Consider the following 22,271-nt stretch of genomic DNA (forward strand, 5'->3'; position numbering starts at 1 on the left):
TATGCGTGTGCGTTTGTTTGTAGTCCTACTTTGATATCTATTAATGCCAGTCCCAGTTTTTTTAAATTTTTGATAAGGCGGCCAATCTTTTTACCATTGTATTGTTCATAACAGCGCAGCTTTTACATTTCGTGTTTTTAAGTTGGCGAGCCCGATTTCCAATTTAAGTTTCCTATCATTGTATTAGGCTCCAAATCACCAGCGGCTGCACTCCGTTATCGAACCTCAGACGGAGGAAAGCCCTTCCGTTGCATCAAGGTTGCGCCGGAAGTGACGATACCTCGGACCTGCTGAACATGGCGGCCGTGGTATAGCTGGGCAGAGGATGTAAACAAAATATATGTATAGGCTTGGCCTACCTCCGGCATGAAGCAAGCGGCTCCAGGGGCAGTGCGGAGCCAAACAAGCAGTCGGGGCCCAATGCCCACCGCCCCCGACCTGCATTGAGGAGGCGGACGCTCCAACCGGCGCTGCAGCGCTGCAGAGAGGTAAGCGCTACTACCCCTGTCCCCACACTATTCAAGTCATTTAAACAATCACAGTCATTTCGCGTACGAGGGGACGCTGCCTGCACAGACTCCTGCCATATTTGAAGCACAGCACCAGGGCAAGTATGCCCTACCTGCACAGCTGTGGTATTAACATCTCTACCACATAGCCATACTTATTTTTTGAACTCTCGCATCTTACTCTTATCAGGTGATCCCTTTAGTGTTTTCCGCACAGCCCAGTATGCGCCAACCTAGATGCGGATGTTCCGGCAGATGGTTTGGAATCAGACGGAGGGTCATGGCAATGCTTCAGATTGGTATGCAGCCACAGCTATCCTTTGATCTCCAACTCGGGAGGTTTCCTAGACAGCACTTCACTTGCATAGGTCATTTTTAAAATTCAAATGTTTGTTTCCTTTTCTTTTCTGCTTCCTATACGATATGTTTTGGCGATTCGCTACGTTCAACGTTTTATTGTTAATCTTGCTTTAGTACCGAGCACATAAAGTTGTTTTTAATTTATTAGTAAAGAGTAGGGTGGTGAATTTTGCATTGTTACTTCTCAAGACTCTTCACGTGCGAGCAGACAATTTAAAACGGCTTGGTTCATTTCTGATTTTTGATTCTACAATACTTAATTCTCTCCTCTAAATAGATCCCCCCCCCCCCTCCCCCCGAAGATTTTGCAGCACCAACGTTTAGATTTTGAGGCTCAACGGTGATATATTTTTGCGGTTTATTTCTAGTATTTTATTTTACCAGTATTCCTTGATTGCGATTGCCAAAACCTCACTGGCTTCTGCCATTAACTTATCCTGCCCTCACTATCTCCAGCCATCACCATTCTCCGCGATCACATCTCTGCCAACTGTCTGCTCTGGTATTGTTTTTCTGCTACCACCCTCTTGTTATTAGCTTTATTTGTAAAGAGTTTTGTCACCACACCCTCCACTTCCATGGCTCCTCCCCCTCCTCTGCCATCATCCTCTTACTCCCCTGTTGCCACACTCGTTGAACTCTGTTATACAACTTTGGAAGGCCATGTAAGCTTTTATACACTGAATAATTTTGCAAATTGTTTGGCAGCTTTTCTTATACTGCATGCGGCTTGTCTTCTGCTGTGTGCCATGCATTTAATTTTCTACATTTTGGTAGCCTTTGTGTGATATACTCTTTGAAATCCTGACATAAATTCACAGTGCTTTCTGTTACGGTCTAGACCCTCATAGCACTATACATACACAATAATATTCCCCAGCCTGCCAACCTTGATCCAAGTCTATGACCCTTTGGATACACAAACAAATTCTGGAGTAATTACATTACCAACTGAGCTTTCCTAGCAAAGCCATCCACATATTAGCTTAATTCACATTTATTTGTTATTTAATGCGCGTGCCTTACATGTTATATACAGTTACTTGTAGGTATAAGACCAACAAAATAGTTTCTTATAATGGCAAAATCAATTGCAAGTTTTGAGAATAACGCTTCCCCTTTTGATGTAATATTCGCGTTCTACTAACATCATATTTATGCAAGGATACCCTGCTTCTACAGGTGTGTACACTTAAGAAGGCAACATACACATAATTCTGCAAATTACTGATTACGGTCTATTATTAGCGGAGCGAAGGGTATACTTCCAGCTGCTGAGTGTTGGCTATCCACGGTAAGACTAGAGAAAAAGAAACACCACAGAAATGTGTGTAAGATTAGGTGTGTTTAACATATCAGCGAATTACTGCGATATGCTGCATTGATAAGAAGAGAAGTCCTGAGTCGTCATGCATTGCCACTAATAATTTAGCTAGGAGTAGATGCAGGGAGGGAGGAGGGGCTACCATGTCTCACTTGTTTCACTCATCACGCCTGCATACGTACTTGCAGGAAGAACTAATCCCGTCCTACACAGGCAGTCAAATATATGCATGGTTATCACTGCAACGTTGACACGCTGACCCTTTGCTGCACGGTTTAATAATAATGAAACTGCTCAATGGCAGGCTCCATCGAGGCACGCACAAGTACGTGATGATGCTCTTCATGCCAACAGTCAACAGCACCATTATGGATTTTGCAGGAAAATCATGGAATCTCTAAACGCTGGAGGTGGCACCTGTCTGCTTGGTTTCAGGCCGGTAACTCCTACAGCCATAGCACCTAACAACAAGCCCCACCGCTGTTCAAAAGAGGCCTAATAGGGTCCGCCCACAGAACGAAGCAGATGGGATTTACATAGGATAGGTTAACAAGATAGGGCATGCTGCGGAAAGAGATCTGAAAGCCCACATAACGAGGCAGGTCGGTTACAAAACTCTATACCAGCCACGGGACTGGGAGAAGAGAAGCTGCAGAGGCTGCTTATAGCTTGTTGCTGGTATCAGCTGTCAGTGCCACCGACACCCTCCCCCCCCCCCCCCCCCCCCAATAAGCAGCGAGGCAGTCATTTCATCAAAAGTGTTCACCGATCACGAGATGCGTGACATTGCAGGGCTGGCGTGACCCAGCATCAAAGGGGAAATGAAGCAGGGAGGCAGGCAGAGAGGGAAGGAGTAGGAGGAGGCAGCCGCAGCCCGGGGAGAGGGAGTGAGCAGCAGTACCAAGGGAGCCCGCGTGAGCAGGGGGGGTGGTGTATGAGCGAACAGCGCCAGCTGGAGAGGACAGGGGGAGGAGACCAGAACAGGAGCACTGAGGGAGCCAAGAGCAGGAGGAGGGGACGAGCAGCAGCACCAGCCGGGCCTGTACGGGGTACCATGGTGGACGGGTATGACGCCATGAACACCACCATCCGTCTCCGAGGTCATGCAGAAATGCCTCGGAGAAACACACGTCGTTGTCGGGATTGAGGGGCGTGTTTTTCGTTCTCTCCTCTTCCCATTGGCTGTAATGTAAAATTCCAGCTAATGGGAAGAGGAGAGAAAGAACCTAAAAAAATACGCCCCTCAATCCCAAAAACACAGGGCTTAAACGGACAGATGCCCCTCTCCTACAATGGCTGGCCTCCGTTTAGGAAGCCAGCCAATGGAGAAGAGGAGCAGGTTCAAGCCCCACACTAAAAATAATAAGATCTCGCCGGCGAGACTGCGCTTTGGCTTAAACGGACAGATGCCCCTCTCCTCCAATGGCTGGCCTCCGTTTAGAAAGCCAGCCTATGGAGAAGAGGAGCAGGTTCAAGTCCCACACTGAAAAACATAAGATATCGCCGGTGAGACTGCGCAAGCGCAGCCTACGCAGGCTGAGACCTAAAAATGTCTTGCAATCTACTCATACGTCAGTCAGTTACTTTTTGAACTAGATCTGTAGTTCCTTTTCTGTTGGTTTGAGAGTATTTAAAGTTCGTCTTAATGCTGCTAGAAAGTGTGTTTAAAAAAGAAACCGGACTGGATATTACCTGGGGGACAGTGCACAGTTTCAAGGTATTTCTGCCAGAATGCAGTATGACAGAATATTTAGAGCCTTTGGAACTAGTAGCAGTATTCTGTAGTCTCAGGTCTCTGCTTTAACAATCTGTTTGAACTTTGTCAAATGATACTCTCCTTGGTCCTTTGGCGTTTAATGGAAGAAATGAATACCAAACACATATTCTATATACAGAACCTCCAGCATGGCTTTCATTCACAAAACCAGGACTCTTTAATGACATGGGGCTGCATTTGCATCTTTGTAGCTAAATGTGTTTCTGAAGCTGTATTGTGCAGGGCCTGTCCTCTGCTACAACTCCTCCCTTCTAGCCACCAATAGGCACCTATCTACCTGCTTACATAGGATGAAAGAGACAGGGGGCATATTATCAAGCACAGCGTTAACATTATCGCTGCTTTAGCGGCAAAAAACTGCTGCTAAAGCGGCGATAATGGGCTTGATAATACGCCGAAGAGAATTCCCATAATAGCCCATTTTCACACCAGAACATGGGCTTCTATGGGAATTCACAAGGGCGTATTATCAAGCCCATTATCACCGCTTTAGCAGCAGTTTTCAGTCGATAAAGCGGCTATAATGTCGACGCTGTTTCTTGATAATTTCCCCCCAAGTTGGTAAACCAATAGATCACTTAAGGTGTCCCGCCTCGCAGCTCCAATCCTCGTCTTTTGCTTGTCCTGTGGATGATGAAAAGCGGAACTTTTGGCATCCCTCCATTGATTCTTTTTTTTTTTTTAAATCTTTTTATTGAATATAACAGCTCCATTAAAATACACATCAGATAGCAGTGAGAGTGCATTGGTACAATGACAATCCTACAAATGTACAAATCTGTTGGCGAGATCCATGTAAACCTACCCCCATGGTGCACCCCTTACGAAATTCAACGTTCTATGCTTAAGCTCCCCGACCCTCTCCGCCCAGTCCCCCCCCCCCCCGTCCTCCCCCCCCCCCCTCCCCCCGCTTCATGGCCATTCCCTCTTGCAACAGTGGTCAGGCACTCCCTAGAACAGTAGGGTGCAGTAAGTGCTCACTGAACGTGTCAGTCAGAGATCCTTTAGGGCCCAACTCATCCCAGTGGTGAACCATCGGGGGTACTCAACCACTCCTCCCTGTATCGTCTCCATGCCAACCATATCTTCTCCCATTTTTTGGGACAACCCCTGCTATTGTAAATAACTTTCTCTGCCCTTTGGCCCCAGTCCAAGTCCCTCTCCCATTCTTCCACCGTTGGTGACAGGTCACTCCCCCAGAGTCGTGCTATGTTCCTTTTTGCCACCATACTGGCAAGTGCTAGCCATATCTTGTCCCCCTTGGACCAGGTAACCTCCCCTGTCACTCCCAGAACGTGCCAACGGGCCTCTTGCGGAACCTCTGCCCCAATTTCTTCCTCCATAATCCCCTGCAGCTGGACCCAGTACGTGCGGATTTTGGGGCAGTCCCATAAGATGTGAAAAAAGGTGCCCTCCTCCCCGCAACCCCTTAAGCAGAAGTGTGAAGTTGCAAACCACATCTTATGTTGCACCGTTCTTAGCGTGTAGGACCTATGGAGTGCGCGCAGTTGGACCAGTCTGAATCTAGCCCTGATCGCAACCTCTCTAGGGCACTGCAGAGCCTCGTTCCAGTCATCATCTTCTAGTAAGCCAAGATCAGACTCCCATTTTTCTCTTAACGGTCCCAGTGTGTCTGGGAGGTTATTAACAAGCTTTTTATAGGTAAGGGAGATAGCCTTATCAATCATAGGGTCTAGCAGCAGCCTATCCTCAAGTGGAGCATATTCAGGTAACTGTTCCTCCTGCGGCAGGTGTGTGTGTATGGCGTGTTTGAGTTGCTGGTAATGCTGAAATTCTCCATCAACCATGCGGAACTCCGTCTGTAGACTTGCGAAATCCACCAGTTTTCCCCTCTTACAGACACCCCCCAGCTTGTCTATGCCGATTAGGCTCTATTGACGCAGATCTCGCAGCTTTGCAACCTCCCGAAGGAAGTAGACGTTCCACAAAGGTGTACAGTGTGTAAGTTTCTCCTCCCATCCCAGTGACTTCGTTGCCCGTTTCCATACCGCCACCACCACCGCTGTCTGAGGAGGCAGGGTCTGGTTTCGCCTGGTTTTAGAGTATAAGGCCGCCAAATAGGAGTCCTCCCCCAGTGCCATACGGTCCGCTCGGTACGCGGGTTTCTCATGTGGGGCAAACACCCAACCATTTATATTGACTAACTGTGTTGCCCAATAGTAGAGACGAATGTCGGGCACCGCCAGCCCTCCCTCGAACACTCGCCATTGTAGTTTTTTGAGCGCTATTCTCGGGCACCCCCCATACCACAATAATGAGCGTTGCTCTGCCTCTACAGTTTTGAATACGTGCTCCGGGAAGGGAGAGCTCTGCAGTGCATAGAGCAAGCGGGGCAGGGCCATCATCTTGAAAAGGACGGTACAGCCCATTAGGGAGAGCGAGAGAGTCCTCCAGTGCATCACGTCGCTGTGAAGGCGGTCCAGCTGTGTCTGCACGTTCAAACTGAGGAATTCGTGTCAGATGGAGTGACCCAAATACCCAAGTATCGGAACTCTGTACGCCAGATTAGGCCCTCGCAGTCTTCCACAATTTGAGGCTGGGGCCCCGTCAGAACATAACCCAGGGACTTACTCCAGTTGATGCGATATCCGGAGTATTCCCCAAACGTGCATAGCATGACCATCAGCCTTTGTATGGACTCAGATGGTCTCTGGGCATACAGCAAAGTGTCATCGGCATTTAACGATATGCGTTCCTCCCAGCCGCCCCCCAGGTCTATACCCCACACCCAAGGGTCCGTACGTACCCAATGCATCAGTGGCTCCAGTGCTAGGGCAAAGAGAGTAGGGGAAAGCCCTGTCTCGTGCGGCGTCCCATTCGGAATTCTCGCAACATAGGCCCATTAACCCGGACTCTCACCAAGGGCTCTGTATACAGGAGCTTCACCCAGGCACAGAAGTTGGCACCAAATCCTAGCTTCTTCAACACTGCATATAGGTAACTTCATTCTATACTATCGAAAGCCATACGGCACTCCCTGTCGCCTAGTGACTGCCTGCAGGACCCCCAAACAGGCGGCGCAGGTTGAGTCGTGTGCTTCTATGGGGCATAAAGCCCGACTGGTCCGGATGGACCAGCGTTTGTACCACCGCACCCAGGCATGTGGCCAGGATCTTCCAAAGGCCCTTCGTCTCATAGTTAAGGAGGGATATAGGTCTGTAGGAGCTGCTTTCCCCGTGCAGCTTACCGGCCTTATGGATCACTACGATCGTTGCCAGCCGTAAATCCCTCGGAAGCTGCCCAGTCTCTCGCGCCTCGTGAAACATATTGCACATATGCGGTGCCGTGCGGCTCGCTACCACCCAAACGCCTCCGCCGGGAACCCGTTGGGCCCCGGGGCCTTACCCGTCTGTAAGTCCCCCATGGCCTCCTCCACTTCTTTGACCGTGATATCTGCATCCAGAATGTCCTTGTCCGCTGACTCCAGTAGGGGCAGCCGCAAGGGCGCTAGGAATTCACTACATTCCCTCTCCTCTCTAGTCGTTTGAGATCGTTAGACCACCTCATAGTAGCGTGCGAATTCCTCCGCAATCGCCACACTAGTGGTGCTGACCGACCCGTCCGGCCGCTCTATTCCCGGTACCCAACTTCGCTCCTGGTCCCTTTTTTCCAGCCAGGCGATCATTCTATTTGCCTTGTCTCCCAAGTCATACACCCGCCTCTGGGTGGCTAGTGCGTGTGCTCGTGCCTGTTCCGTCAGTACGTCCCATAACTCCTTGCTTAGGACGCGTGTTTTATGCTGCCTGTCCTGTTCCTGTTCCTGAGTAAGCCCCGTCCTATCCTCCAGAGCGTGAAGCTCCACTTCTAGTTTTTCCACCTGCACATGTTTTTCTTTATGCCGTCTCCCAATCTCGGCCTGTACAAAATCCCTGGCTACTGTCTTGTACGCTTCCCTTACTACCCCGGGGGAGCTCACAGACCCTACGTTGTCCTTAAAGTAATGGTCCACCCTCTCTCGGAACCTCTCCTGAAATTCCCTGTCCTTAAATAAAAAGGCATCAAGCCGAGGGGGGACACTCCAATCTCGCCTGGGGCCCACCATCTGAACCCCCACCGGTGAATGGTCAGAGATCCCTCTAGCTTTTAGATGTCCGTCCCTAAAGAGGCTCACGCAGTCTTCCCTTGTGAATATGTAATCGATCCTTGAAGACGAGCCATGGGCCGCAGAGATGTGTGTTTTGTGTAGCCTGCGGGTTGTGTGTCCTCCAGAGATCCACCAGACCCAGCGCCTGCGCAAAGTCACTTAGGTGGTTCGCCCCTCCTCTACCCAGTGGGGGCGGCAGCCTGTCTAGCTCCCTGGCCATCACGTCGTTCATGTCCCCTCCCAGGATCGGTGTCCTCATGGGCATTTCCAACAGTAACTTTCCAATATCGGGGAGAGTAGTCGTGTGGAGCTTTGGGGGAATGTAAAGGGAACATAGGTTCAGAGTACGGCCCTCCCACTGTGCATTCATCGCTACATAGCGACCCAGGGGATCCAACCAACACCATCCCAGGACCAGTGGTAGGGAGTTTTTGAAAGAATCCCTACACCCTAGAGCCCGTAGTAAAGCCAGAGTGGGCACGTACGGTATATCCAAATCTGTCCAGGGCCTTGCAGTGGTTCCCTAACAGATGTGTCTCCTGTAGGAGTAAGACATCAGGGGCGTGCCTACGGAGATATTGAAGCACTATGGTGCGTTAGATTTTGTTTTGCAGGCCATTCACATTCCAGGACACTATTTCAATGTGTTGTGTCCACGTCGTGTGTAGTCCAGCCATTCGTCCTGTCAATTATAGGGAGTAGGAACCAAATCTCGCCGTCCCCCCCCCTCCCACCCGCGCGCAGATTGTGTCAATGGAGTCAGAGCAATCATGTAATTGCAAAATAAACAGTAAGAACTAGAACAAACCCCCCCCCCCCCCCACCCTGCTACCCTGCTTCTCCGGCCAAACGCGCCAGACATCCCCAACAAGCAGAGCGCCTGTAGCCCTTAAAACGAAAAACTCAGGGGCTAGTTGTGCAACCAAGTACAGCATCTGGGGCTCACATCCAACCCCCCGTCCCCCCCCCCTTGCCAATTCCTCGTCTACTCCACCAGTTGTCCTATTCTGGAGCAGTGTCCCGCTATGAAAGTGTACTCACAGGAGACTCATCCGGGGCCTTCGCCCCCGTGGTATAACGGTAACAGCAAATAATGTTATTCAGGGCCTTCAAGCCTGTCCCACACAGGATTCCCAAACCATTCTGAGAACCTCCATCCCTCAACGGCCTTGTATGGCCAGTATCAACAGCCCCCCCAAATACATTACGTGACTATGAATTCCGGTCAGTCCCAACCGATGTAGTCCATCGTGTCACCCCAGGTCCGGGGACACCGAAAGGCTGCGGGTCCTCCTTCTGTTCTCTGGTTGCGGGCTCCCTTGTCGTAGTCCTGCAACCCCCCCCCCCCCCCCCCCCCACTGACCCCACAGATGAGGCCGGAGTCTGGGGCGCGGCGCTCCTCCAACTTCCCTCATGCTCCGGGCCCCTCCGCTGCTGGCCTCACTCTTCAAGCCAAGCATGCACCTCCTCCGGGGCGGTGAAGAAAAAGGATTTCCCCTCCGCCAAGACCTTGAGCAGCGCCGGGAAGAGCATCATATACTTGACTCCCCGTTCTCGAAGTTCTCTCTTGACGTAGTCAAAGGAACGGCGCTCCTGCTGGACCTTGAAGTCTGGGAAGAAGCGTATCGTGGCGTTGTCTATCCGAAGGTCCCCATGTTGCCGAGCGGCCTGCAGGATTGCATCCCTGTCCCTATAGTTGAGAATCCGCGCGATGATGGTGCGCGGCGGGACCCCCGGACGTGGCGGCGGGACCCCCGGACGTGGCGGCGGGATCGGTGCCCTGTGCGCCCGCTCCACCACGAAAAAATTTTGACAATCTTTTTGGTCGCAGGCGATTTAGAATGAGATCTTCCAGGAACAGTTCCACGCTGGCCCCTTACATTTTTTCCGGCACACCTAAACCCGCAGGTTGTTTCTTCGGGCCCTTCTTTCCTGGTCCTCCAGCTGCGCCGCCATCTGTTTCTGTTGGTGTGTTAGCTGTTGGACCTGTTGTTGTAACTGCTTGGTAGCACCATGCAGTTCCGTAATGGCTGCGGCGTTCTGAGTGGCTTTCTCCGATGTCTTGTTCAGGTCCGCCCGTTGGAGCGTCAGTTCGATAGACATTTTATCAATTTTTGACTCCAGAGTGGTGCCCAGCGAGGACCCAGCCTCCGCCTCTCTCTCTATCTCCGGGGATCGCTGCCACCTCGCGACCCCCCCCCCCCCCCCCCCCCCTTGTGTCTTGCGTCAGGCAGCCGCCCACCTGCACTCCCAGGGTTGGCTGCTCAATACTCGAGGCTGGGACTTCTCCGATGGGCCTTCACCGCGAAGGCCGCAGCAGGCCTGCACTCTCCGATCTCCGGTGCTCAGCTCTCCGGGGTCGGATTCAGGCACAAAGCACACCGTTGGGCGTCGGAGGATGTCATCTCTCCGGCCCCGGTGCGGAACGTCGTGGAGCTCCCAGATTAGTTACGGATTTTAGGGGTCTTCAGGGTTGCCGCCGGAGCGCCGCGGGATTATGCGGCCATCTTGGTCGCTGCCAAGCCACGCCTCTCCGTTGATTCTTTTAGGCTTGTTTGCAGACAACTCTAGCTCGACAAACCAGCAGAAAACAACAACAACAAGGAAGGCACTAGTGGCGCAGTTGGGTCTCTGGTCTGCACTGCAGAAATCCGCAAGGCAGGGCAGAATGGGGATAGAAAATACAGGCAAGTGCACAAACAGCCTGCAGCAGGTCTGGCGTTTGTGACGGGACTCGTTTCCAGATGCCCCAGCCAGTTCTTTAGTACAGGCAGCTGTACAATTGACATGCTCATTCATGGACACATTGCTTGTAAAATGTACCTAACACGTTTTATAATTATCTACAACTTTCTGTTTTATTCCACCTTGTTTCTATAATTTATTGCACTCTCCCTTTTTCTGAATACCATCACTTTTGTCTTTTCACTGTTAACTTTTAGGTGGTTCTCTTGGCAGTAACTTTGGAATGCATTTAATGACTTCTGAAGACCTATAGGTGTCAGATTTAACCAGTTCCATGCTCATGACGGAGCCGCTCCGCCATGAGCCGCGGTTGTGCTGTGCTTATGACGGAGCGGTTCCGTCATGGCCCTGCCGCCGCGCCTGCGCGGCGTTGATTTCGCGCTTGCGCGGCGCATTCCATTGAGCGGGTGGGGCCATGACGGAACCGCTCCGTCATGGGACAGCGCAACCTCGGCTCGTGACGGAGCGGAATTGCCGCCACAGCGAAGGGGTTAAACCTATAGTATCATATGTATATTAGCCACAAAGGGCCTGATTACAAGATCCTCGTGATATACCGACCCTTACGTAAACAAAACTCCTGTTTACACATGGATCAGAATTATGAGTTTAAAGGTATTTAACAAATCCACCTTTGTTATAAATCAGCAGGTCAAATCTGAAATTAACTGGGGAAAACATACAATATCTGCCGTATTTTGTGTTTTTCCGGTAGATTGAATACGAAAATCTGCATGTTATTCCCCATGAACTTGTAATAGAGGTTATTTTTCACACCCAATAAATAACGTACCCCATGGTATCGTTATTTATTAGAGGCGATAAATAACTCCTTAGATCATAATCAGACCCTAAGTAGCTCTTTCATCCAGCCTTGACAGAAACATCTTACTTCATTAAACACTATAAAAATTTAGGGCATTAACAGTATAGACCAAAAATAACTATAGGGCTAGGGTGCATTAACTTTGTAGGTCAGATTTTTCTAACAGGGTCCCATTTTCCCCAACTTGTATTCTAGTCCATGAGTCTTCATGAAAATTAATAATAATTGCTAAATAGAATTTGGGGACTTCCCACACATCCATTTTCTTTTCCTATCAACAAGCTCAAATGCAGTAGGAAGATAAAAACAATTCTGCTCCATGTATTTTTCTGAAATATATCAAGTAGCATGCACCCATCCTTTACTGCATGGTTCTTTCTTATCTTTTGTTTTGGTAGTATGTGGTTTTCTTCAACCCATGTTTACAGAGAGTCCAGAATATATTCGTAAAGATTTTTTGTGTACTACTTCATAAATACAACAATTCTGTAATTATTTGGGGTATTTTTCTTTTCTTAACAACAGGTCTGGTGCTGCAGTTCTAGGATTCTGGTATATTTCCCTGCTTTATAATAAGGCCAATATTCCATCAGGGCCCTAAGCTTTTGAATTCTTTTTTTATTAATTTTATTATTTTAGCTATTTATATCTTATTTTGCGGACACACACCGTCATCTATGTTGTCTACCACTTCCTATGATAAGGAATCTTGGGATCTGCTTTTATTTATCTAATTCTTTCGATTTGTTTCTAATATATTGTTCTTAAAGTTATAGAGCTCATTTATGTTTTTTATCCATGCTTTTTCAGTGATTGGTACTGTGGTCATCCACATTTTTTTGTTCACATGATATGGGCTCATTTGTTTTATGAAATTTTGACCTATATACCTTGATTTAACCTTTCTGTATTTATCATCTACACTTGGTCACAATATTGGCGATAACCTCTATTGTATGGCTGCGCCCCTAACCAGTTTAAGTGGATAATGGTCACTTTCACAAATTCACCCTCTTGGATCTCATTTTATATATGCAAAGTAATGATATGTTAAGATTACAAAATCAAGTAGGGAGGTGGCTCTTTCGTTATGAAATGCGGTCGTAACAGGTTGATGACCCCTAAATCTACTTCTATTTACAACTAAGTTAAATGCTTTACAATAGCCCACAACTTTCTTCCTCTTTTATCTAGGTTGTTTGGAGGCTTGCACCAGTATTTCCAGGCTTTCATAGATTTCTTCATATTCAAACCATTCTAAGATATTTTTGCATCACTGTCTTCCATCAAAAGAACTGACACTCCACAATGACTTTATTCTTCATTATACCCAAAACTAACCAGGGGGAATCAACTATTCATCATTTTCTCTCCTCGGTGGAATAGAAGTAGTAATATTATTTGTTTAGTGCCCTTATTGCTAGCTTTTAGCAAACATACTAAATTTTCTAAAACAAAATCGATGTTCTTAGAACATATCTGAACGACCTCTAGATGAAGTGACACATTTGCATATAAATTAAACTACCTGCTGACTTACCATGTGGCCCTTTCTCTGTCTTCAATTTTCCTTATAATTGTTAAAGCCGACATCAGAAATGTGCTAAGTTTGTTGTAATGCAGTAATAGGTATTTCATGTTTCCCACATTCATATTCTAGCCATTTGTTACATCTGACAACCCATGCCACATTCCAGGTGGCCAGATGTATCTGTCTGTTACTAGGAGTGCTGGTCTACATCACTTTTTTAGGTCGAGCCTAGACGTGCAAGCAATGCGAAGCATTGCTTGCTGTCTGCTCGACAACTGTTGTTGCCCGTTTCTGGGAATGTAGACACAAGTCGGACGCGCGCTTTTCCAGTGTCAGTTTTGTCCGCGGGAGCGCGCTGCTGGCTGCTTGCTGTGTGTGCGGTGTCCGTTTCGCTTTCGCTGTCGAGCCTGGGCTTTCGCTGTCGAGCTTGAGGCGTGCTCTTGTAAAGGCGTGCTCTTGTAAAGTTGGTATGATTGCATACATAATACAACATAATAAATATGCCATGTGTAATAGGCTTTAGACATTCACGTACACCTTAAAATTAAAGTCGGCATTTTATGGAGCTTGAGCGTATTTGTGGCTTTCAATTAACACGGCCGACTATGCTCAGCTGCAATCATTATTTCGAGGGCTGCCTTTGAATTAACACGCTCACTTTTAATTATTTTACAAACTACGTTTAAAGTAAAAGTCGACAACACCCGCAAATGAAGTCGGCATTTTATGAAGCTAGAATGCGTTTGTTGTTTTCAATTACCACGCCCTACTATGCCTAGCTGTCCTTGTACATTTGCCATGTGTAATAGATTTTGGGCATTCACGTACAACTTAATAAAAAATAAAGTCGGCATTTTATGGAGCTTGAGCGCGTTTGTGGCTTTCAATTAACACGGCTATGCTCAGCTACAATCATTATTTCGAGGGTTGCCTTTCAATTAACACGCTCACTTATTTGCTGACATGCCCTTACTGCCCGCACGCTTAGTTATTTGCTAACACGCCCCGACTGCGCCTATCAAGAGTAATTATTTTAAGAAGTATATTTGCATTAAACATCAACAACAGCTGCAAACAACGTCTTCTCGTTGATTAATAAAAACGCCGTTCCTTGAACTATACGATCACTAATACGATCACTAATAATTTCATGCACGATAAATACCATACTAACTTCATTTATAGTAAAAGTAGTTAAGATCCAAATTAAAACGCGTTTCTTTGATGACTGCCTTTCAATTAACACGCTTACGTTTGTTCGAGGGCTGCTTTTCAATTGCCCTGACTGTGCGTATCAAAAACAATCATTTTTAGAAATACGTTTCAATTCTTATTTTTCTAATGTAACTACATTTGTGTTAAGAGTAAGCAACATTACAAAACAAACGCGTTTCTATTTTTTGCTAAAATGCTGCTTTTTCGTACTTTTACTGTTCACTCCATGCGCCAACATTCACGCACAACTTAACTTAAAGCCGCCAGTTTAGGTAAGCTTCGTACAATCTGCAAACACAAACAAACACACATTCAAACATTCGCACTGCTGTTCGCTGCGTTTTCGTGTTTAGAACTTCTTTAAAACGTCAGTATGCGCTTCACACAAACAGCATTCCATGTGCTTCACAAATACAGCATGCCACGCGCTTCACACATACAGCATGTCACACACTTCACACATACAGCAAAACAAGTGCTTTACACATACAGCGGACTTACTTACACCTTGACCACTAGTCTCTCTAGCATTCCCTTCTTAGACCTCAACATACAGGACAAAGAGGGACTCCTAATTACCAGCCTCTACAGGATTCCCACGGAGCGCAATACTTTGTTAAGTTACAAGAGTAACCATCCTAGAGCTCTCCGTGATTCCCTCCCTTACTCACAATTTCTGAGGCTGAGAAGAAATTGCTTTCTCAAAGATGATTATTTCAAGGAGGCAAAATTACTTAGCACCAAACTCAGTGCTAGGGGCTACCCACGTAGACTTATAAGATCTCACTTAAAAGAGCCTGGTTTCGCCCGAGGGAAGTATTGTTAGAGCCCAAGCCCAAAAAAACACAGGACCGGCTGGTCTGTGTTACAACTTTTTCACCAGCATCTAACTCACTAACTAAGAGCATTAAAAAACACTGGCCAGTGTTGAATGCAGGCCAACTCCAACTGGACAAACCTATGTTTGCCTTCAAAAAATCCAAGAACTTAAGAGACCACCTTCTGCTCCAGTTCAAGTGGCGACAATTGACAACCTTTGGGGTCTTCCAAGGTTAACAGGGCATGTGAAATGTGGTAACTGCTCTATGTGTGACAACACTATAGAAGGCAAGGAATTCACGCACAATGATATTGAGTATGCTCGCAGATAATTCTTGAATTGTAACAGCACAAATGTCGTTTATGCTATTGTGTGTCCATGTTCTATGATTTATATAGGGCAGACAACTCAGAAAGCGCGCACAAGAATGTGCCAGCACAGGAGCAGAATACGATGCAGAACTCTGAATGCCCCCCTTGTGCACCATTTCACGGAACTGTCACACACTGAAATGGACTTCAAGTGGACTGTCATTGCTGTGATCAAACTCCCTAATCGTGGAGGGAATTTACAGCAGCTACTGAACAAAGAGGAACTGCGCTGGATACTTAAGACTCAGAGCCTGCACGCTGGTTTGAACCGCACGGAGGACTGGACGTCTCTGATCTAGATCCCAGCCCTGCCCTGCGCCATAGAACACATGTTGTGGCTGGACAAAATATCTGACTTTTGTAAAACAGTACATGATCTTGACTGGCTCCCCCTCATCGATTTCTGTTTAAACAAACGTGTCATTTTATTAGAACATTTCATAAATGTTGCCTGGTTTATATTCAAGTTTATAGGTCACCGTCTGATTGCTTAGTGTGGCACTTTTTTTAATGACACTTCTCTCACTTTTCGAGCCCTCGAGCATGTTATGCATGCTGCTATTATCACTCCGGACTTCTTGCCCATAACACACCCAAGAGGGCCGCGATAAAGCACCTACTATGTCCCTTGTTGGTTTTGTTCATTTGCACTGGGCGCCCTATCCAAAATGGCCGACACTTTCAGCCGGGCCTCTATTGGACACCCTCCCCCACGTGATTAGGAGCTGTTTCCACATTACCGATACTCAGAGCTCACCGCTCTTCGTGAAGGTTGCCTCACGCCATGCAAGGACCCCCATTGTGGACCTGCACTCTCGCCAATTCCCGGTAAACTATCGGCATTTGCGGCTGTGTACCCCGCTTGAGCACCTCAGCACCGTTACTTAGTGCTTGTAATTTTTCCTCGCCCACAGATCCTTGGACCAGGACATCGTTCCCGTAGGTAAGCTCATTAAGCACCGCGGCAGTAGCCGTGTAACCTAACCGGTTTATGCCACCATATGCTAATCTCCCCTTAATCCCCCTCAGATTCCCCGCATTCCACGCTGGTCCCACCTTTTGGTATGTCTGGTCTCCCACTGGTGGTAGCCTGTTTGCGATTACCTTGAATTTGTTGTAATAGCTCATTTTTTCTTTCTTATAGAAATTCACTCTAATCATTGGCCACTGTTGGCTGAGTGACTTTCAGCTTATCCCCACCGGTAAGCTGCTGCACCAATTCCTCTTAGCCGCTCACAATTGTTCACAGCCACTCACGCCGTGTCTGTGTGTTTTTAACAGCCTCCTTCTCGTGGTAGCGATACCTTTCACTCCCTCACTATTGACAATTTGATTAATACGTGTTTTTGTACCTTTAAATGCACCGACCGCGTCTGAACGAGCTGCACCTCACGATTTGAGTACACCTGCCTCGTGGCATCAACACCCCTCACCCCCCTACCACTGCCAGCCCGATTGAATTTCGTGCCTCCTAAATGCTATTTCCTCGTTTCAACAACCGCAAGCTCACTGCATGTAAATGGCATGCACCGCACCCTGCCGCCCTCGACACCTTGGCATGGTATGAGTGTGGCACTGCTAATGTAATTGAGACAAGGGACTGATTAACTGACATGTTTTATTCTTTATGTCTCCTTTTTCTTCTTCCCCTCCCCCCCAATTTTTCCCATGATTATTCTCTTTGTTATTGTATGACATATTGACTCCTATATAGTGGATTCAAGCTAAATTGTTAATTCTTTAGGCAATCAATTTCTGTCCTGAGGATGAACCAATATTTTGTATGGTTCGAAACGTCGTCGACAAAAAATGCACTAAATGCATATTTAACGCAAAATTGAACATGCATATGTGTATACTGTGGATTATCTTCTTATGACCTGATTGTTAGATGACCCGATTTTGCCTACTATTTCTTTTTCTTGTTTGTGTTCCCCCAGTGTCTTAGCTGGACATCGGCTGGTGTCCCACGTTCATCACACTCTGTGTTTTATTCCCTTTTGCATCATTGTTATCAAGACATTAAAGTGTCCGGCTGGGCATTTCTTGAAAATTTAGTCTATATTAATTTCTTGAACTTTCCCCTTCCTTACTAAGGACCGTTGTTGTTGATAATAAGTACCTACCCAAGGTCCTTAGCTTATTGCGCCCTGGGTTCCCTTGTATTGTTCCAAATAATATTACACATACAGCATAGCACGCACTCCATACATACAGCATGCCCCACTTACCAGTCAGAGTAGACTTCTGTAGAAAGCATCTGCAAGTTCTGCTCCTTCACACAGGTTGCAACACGCGAAGCTCCATCAGCTCACAAGAATTTAGACACTGCCACGCGCTCTGTCCCCCGCCCATGTCCCAGGCAAAGTTGACCGCACGCATGCTCAGTGCGTAAGCGTGTGTGCACGAGCAGCTTGCAGTTTCGTTCTCAGCTTGCTTGTTATTTTTTTGCCATACATATATAATCGCAATGTTAACGTTATCAATTAAGCTTAAGTAAAGAATGTAACTTGTTAGAAATCAGAATGCAAAAACGTCCCAAAAAAACTTATAAACAGTTTCCTTTATGCTACCAAACGACATAACGTACGCAGCTTCTTAAGTTTTTGAGTTTTAGAGCTGCGCCACCTTTTGAAAGCAATTATTCGGCGCATGTTTCTTTTGCTTTGTCATATATTTTTATTTTTTTTGTTTAAAACCTTTATTTGACATTTTCAACCAGATACAGACACGGGCCTACAACCCCCAGGGCTGGCCGCTAAGCAATTGCAACACAATACTACGATTAAAACGTCAGACCCAGCCTCCCTTGGAGCATATTCGCTACATCCACAATGCGTACTGGTTGTAAGACATATCAAATTGGGAACAGGATACAAAAGGTTTCATTTTATAATATAATATAGAAGGATCAGGTGCCATACAATATCTCAAGCTATGAAGAGGGGGGCGAGCGAAATAGCAATGTGTCCACTGTTAATTCGTTTTCATTTAAGTCGGTGGCGTTAAAGCAGACGACACCAGGATAAATAAGCATACTATTACGGTTCGGGCCAACATTTATGCCCGCCCCGTGACCCCGAAACATCGCGAGAGTTGAGGCACAGATGTGAAAGTAGAGATGGACCGAACAATGAACCCACCACACTGACCCGGAAAAGAGAAAAGAAAAGGCCAAAGAAAGATAAGAAGAGAAAAAAGGCCATAGAAACAAAGAAAAAACAAAACTCCCATCCCCCAGCCCCCCACCCTGCACCCCTGCAGATGACTACGGCCTACCCCCCTAGCAGCGTGCCTGTCGCCCAAGAACTGATACCCGAAATAAAAAAGGAACAGGGAAAAAAAGGAAAAAGAAATTAAACCCCACCCAAAGAGGGGAAATGGAGGAGGGCTTTATTCAACGCACTCCCGGTCTCTCGCCCCCGTCGTAACCAACCCCGCCCCGGACTCCGTTAATTCAATAAAACAATCCCGCTAACCATAATACCACAATGAACAACTCAGACAACAATCTCAGCCTTGGCCCCGTCGATTAAATTCGCTGAGTCCGTCCGAGGAAGAAAGCCCCTTCCTCAAAATGTCAAAAGGTACACAGAAGTTGGCAGAACAGGGGTCCACAGATGAAAGAAGAACGACAGGTCCCAAATTAGTCGGCTGGTACCAGGGATGCCCCTCCCCGTCTCCGAAGCCAGGCTTTATCCCATCCGCCATCTTGATAGACCGACTAGGGAGGGGGGTCGACACAGTCCAAAACAGTTCACAGCACCAATTAAAAGGATCCGAAGTGGGGACAGCATGTAAATGTTCCGACAGTTGCAAAACCGGGGATTCCAACGGATTAATTGAGTCACCAAGCACAGTACTTTCGGGTAGCTCCACTGCGATAGGGGCAAATACAGCTTCCAGCGCCGGGTCTAGGTACCCACCACACAGCTCCACCGATGCACCCACCACACAGCTCCACCTGCACAGCTCCACCTACACAGCTCCACCTACACAGCTCCACCTACACAGCTCCACCTACACAGCTCCACCGATGCACCCACCACACAGCTCCACCGATGCACCCACCTACACAGCTCCACCGAGGCACCCACCACACAGCTCCACCGAGGCACCCACCACACAGCTCCACCGAGGCACCCACGACACAGCTACACTGATGCACCCACCACACAGCTCCACCGATGCACCCACCACACAGCTCCACCTACACAGCTCCACCTACACAGCTCCACCGATGCACCCACCACACAGCTCCACCGATGCACCCATCTACACAGCTCCACCGATGCACCCATCTACACAGCTCCACCGATGCACCCACCACACAGCTCCACCGACATAGCTCCACCCATGCACCCAGCTCCACCGATGCACCCACCACACAGCTCCACCGATGCACCCACCGCACAGCTCCACCGATGCACCCACCACACAGCTCCATTGATGCACCCACCACACAGCTCCACACATGCAGCCACCACACAGCTCCACCGACACAGCTCCCCCGATGCACCCACCACCACCAATGCATCCACCACACAGCTCCACCGATGCACCCACCACACAGCTCCACCTACACAGCTCCACCTACACAGCTCCACCGATGCACCCACCACACAGCTCCACCGATGCACCCACCACACAGCTCCATAGATGCACTCACCACACAGCTCCACCGAACGACCCACCACACAGCTCCACCGAACGACCCACCACACAGCTCCACCGAACGACCCACCACACAGCTCCACCGAACGACCCACCACACAGCTCCACCGAACGACCCACCACACAGCTCCACCGAACGACCCACCACACAGCTCCACCGAACGACCCACCACGCAGCTCGACCGAGCTGCGCGACCCACCACGCAGCTCGACCCACCACGCAGCTCGACCGAGCTGCGCGACCCACCACGCAGCTCGACCGAGCTGCGCGACCCACCACGCAGCTCGACCGAGCTGCGCGACCCACCACGCAGCTCGACCGAGCTGCGCGACCCACCACGCAGCTCGACCGAGCTGCGCGACCCACCACGCAGCTCGACCGAGCTGCGCGACCCACCACGCAGCTCGACCGAGCTGCGCGACCCACCACGCAGCTCGACCCACCACGCAGCTCGACCGAGCTGCGCGACCCACCACGCAGCTCGACCGAACGACCCACCACGCAGCTCGACCGAACGACCCACCACGCAGCTCGACCGAACGACCCACCACACAGCTCGACCGAACGACCCACCACACAGCTACACCCATGCAGCCACCACACAGCTCCACCGATGCACCCACAACCCAGCTACACCCATGCAGCCACCACACAGCTCCACCGATGCACCCACAACCCAGCTCCACCAATGCACCCACCACACAGCTCCACCGATGCACCCACCACACATTTCCACCTACACAGCTCCACCAATGCACCCACCACACATTTCCACCTACACAGCTCCACCAATGCACCCACCACACAGCTCCATTGATGAACCCACCACACAGCTCCACACATGCAGCCACCACACAGCTCCACCGACACAGCTCCCCCGATGCACCCACCACACAGCTCCACCTACACAGCTCCACCGATGCACCCACCACACAGCTCCACCGATGCACCCACCACACAGCTCCACCGATGCACCCACCACACAGCTCCACCGATGCACCCACCACACAGCTCCACCGATGCACCCACCACACAGCTCCACCGATGCACCCACCACACAGCTCCACCGATGCACCCAGCTCCACCAATGCACCCACCACACAGCTCCACCGATGCACCCACCACACAGCTCCACCTACACAGCTTCACCGATGCACCCACCACACAGCTCCACCGAGGCACCCACCACACAGCTCCACCGAGGCACCCACCACACGGCTCCACCGAGGCACCCACCACACGGCTCCACCGAGGCACCCACCACACAGATACACTGATGCACCCACCACACAGCTCCACCGATGCACCCACCACACAGCTCCACCGATGCAGCCACCACACAGCTCCACCGACATAGCTCCACCGATGCACCCAGCTCCACCGATGCACCCACCACACAGCTCCACCGATGCACCCAGCACACAGCTCCACCGATGCACCCACCACACAGCTCCACCGATGCACCCACCACACAGCTCCACCGATGCAGCCACCACACAGCTCCACCGACATAGCTCCACCGATGCACCCTGCTCCACCGATGCACCCACCACACAGCTCCACCGATGCACCCACCACACAGCTCCACCTACACAGCTCCACCTACACAGCTCCACCTACACAGCTCCACCTACACAGCTCCACCTACACAGCTCCACCTACACAGCTCCACCGATGCACCCACCACACAGCTCCACCGATGCACCCACCTACACAGCTCCACCGATGCACCCACCACACAGCTCCACCGATGCACCCACCACACAGCTCCACCGATGCGCCCACCACACAGCTCCACCGATGCACCCACCACACAGCTCCACCGATGCACCCACCACACAGCTCCACCGATGCACCCACCACACAGCTCCACCGAACGACCCACCACACAGCTCCACCGAACGACCCACCACACAGCTCCACCGAACGACCCACCACACAGCTCCACCGAACGACCCACCACACAGCTCCACCGATGCACCCACCACACAGCTCCACCGATGCGCCCACCAC

At 49.3% G+C, this 22,271-nt stretch overlaps 1 protein-coding gene across 1 annotated transcript in view; it reads left to right on the forward strand.

The window, feature by feature from the left end:
* The first annotated feature begins 220 nt into the window (after positions 1 to 220).
* KLHL15 (kelch like family member 15) overlaps positions 221 to 22,271 on the forward strand; it is a 118,316-nt gene continuing 96,265 nt past the window's right edge. The window contains exon 1 of the mRNA XM_086947992.1: positions 221 to 488. The gene's annotated coding sequence lies outside the window, so the exon portion shown is untranslated. The remainder of the gene's footprint in view (positions 489 to 22,271) is intronic.

This window comes from Lissotriton vulgaris, unplaced genomic scaffold (genome assembly GCF_964263255.1).
Source record: "Lissotriton vulgaris unplaced genomic scaffold, aLisVul1.2 SCAFFOLD_1370, whole genome shotgun sequence".
Taxonomy (NCBI): Eukaryota; Metazoa; Chordata; class Amphibia; order Caudata; family Salamandridae; genus Lissotriton; species Lissotriton vulgaris.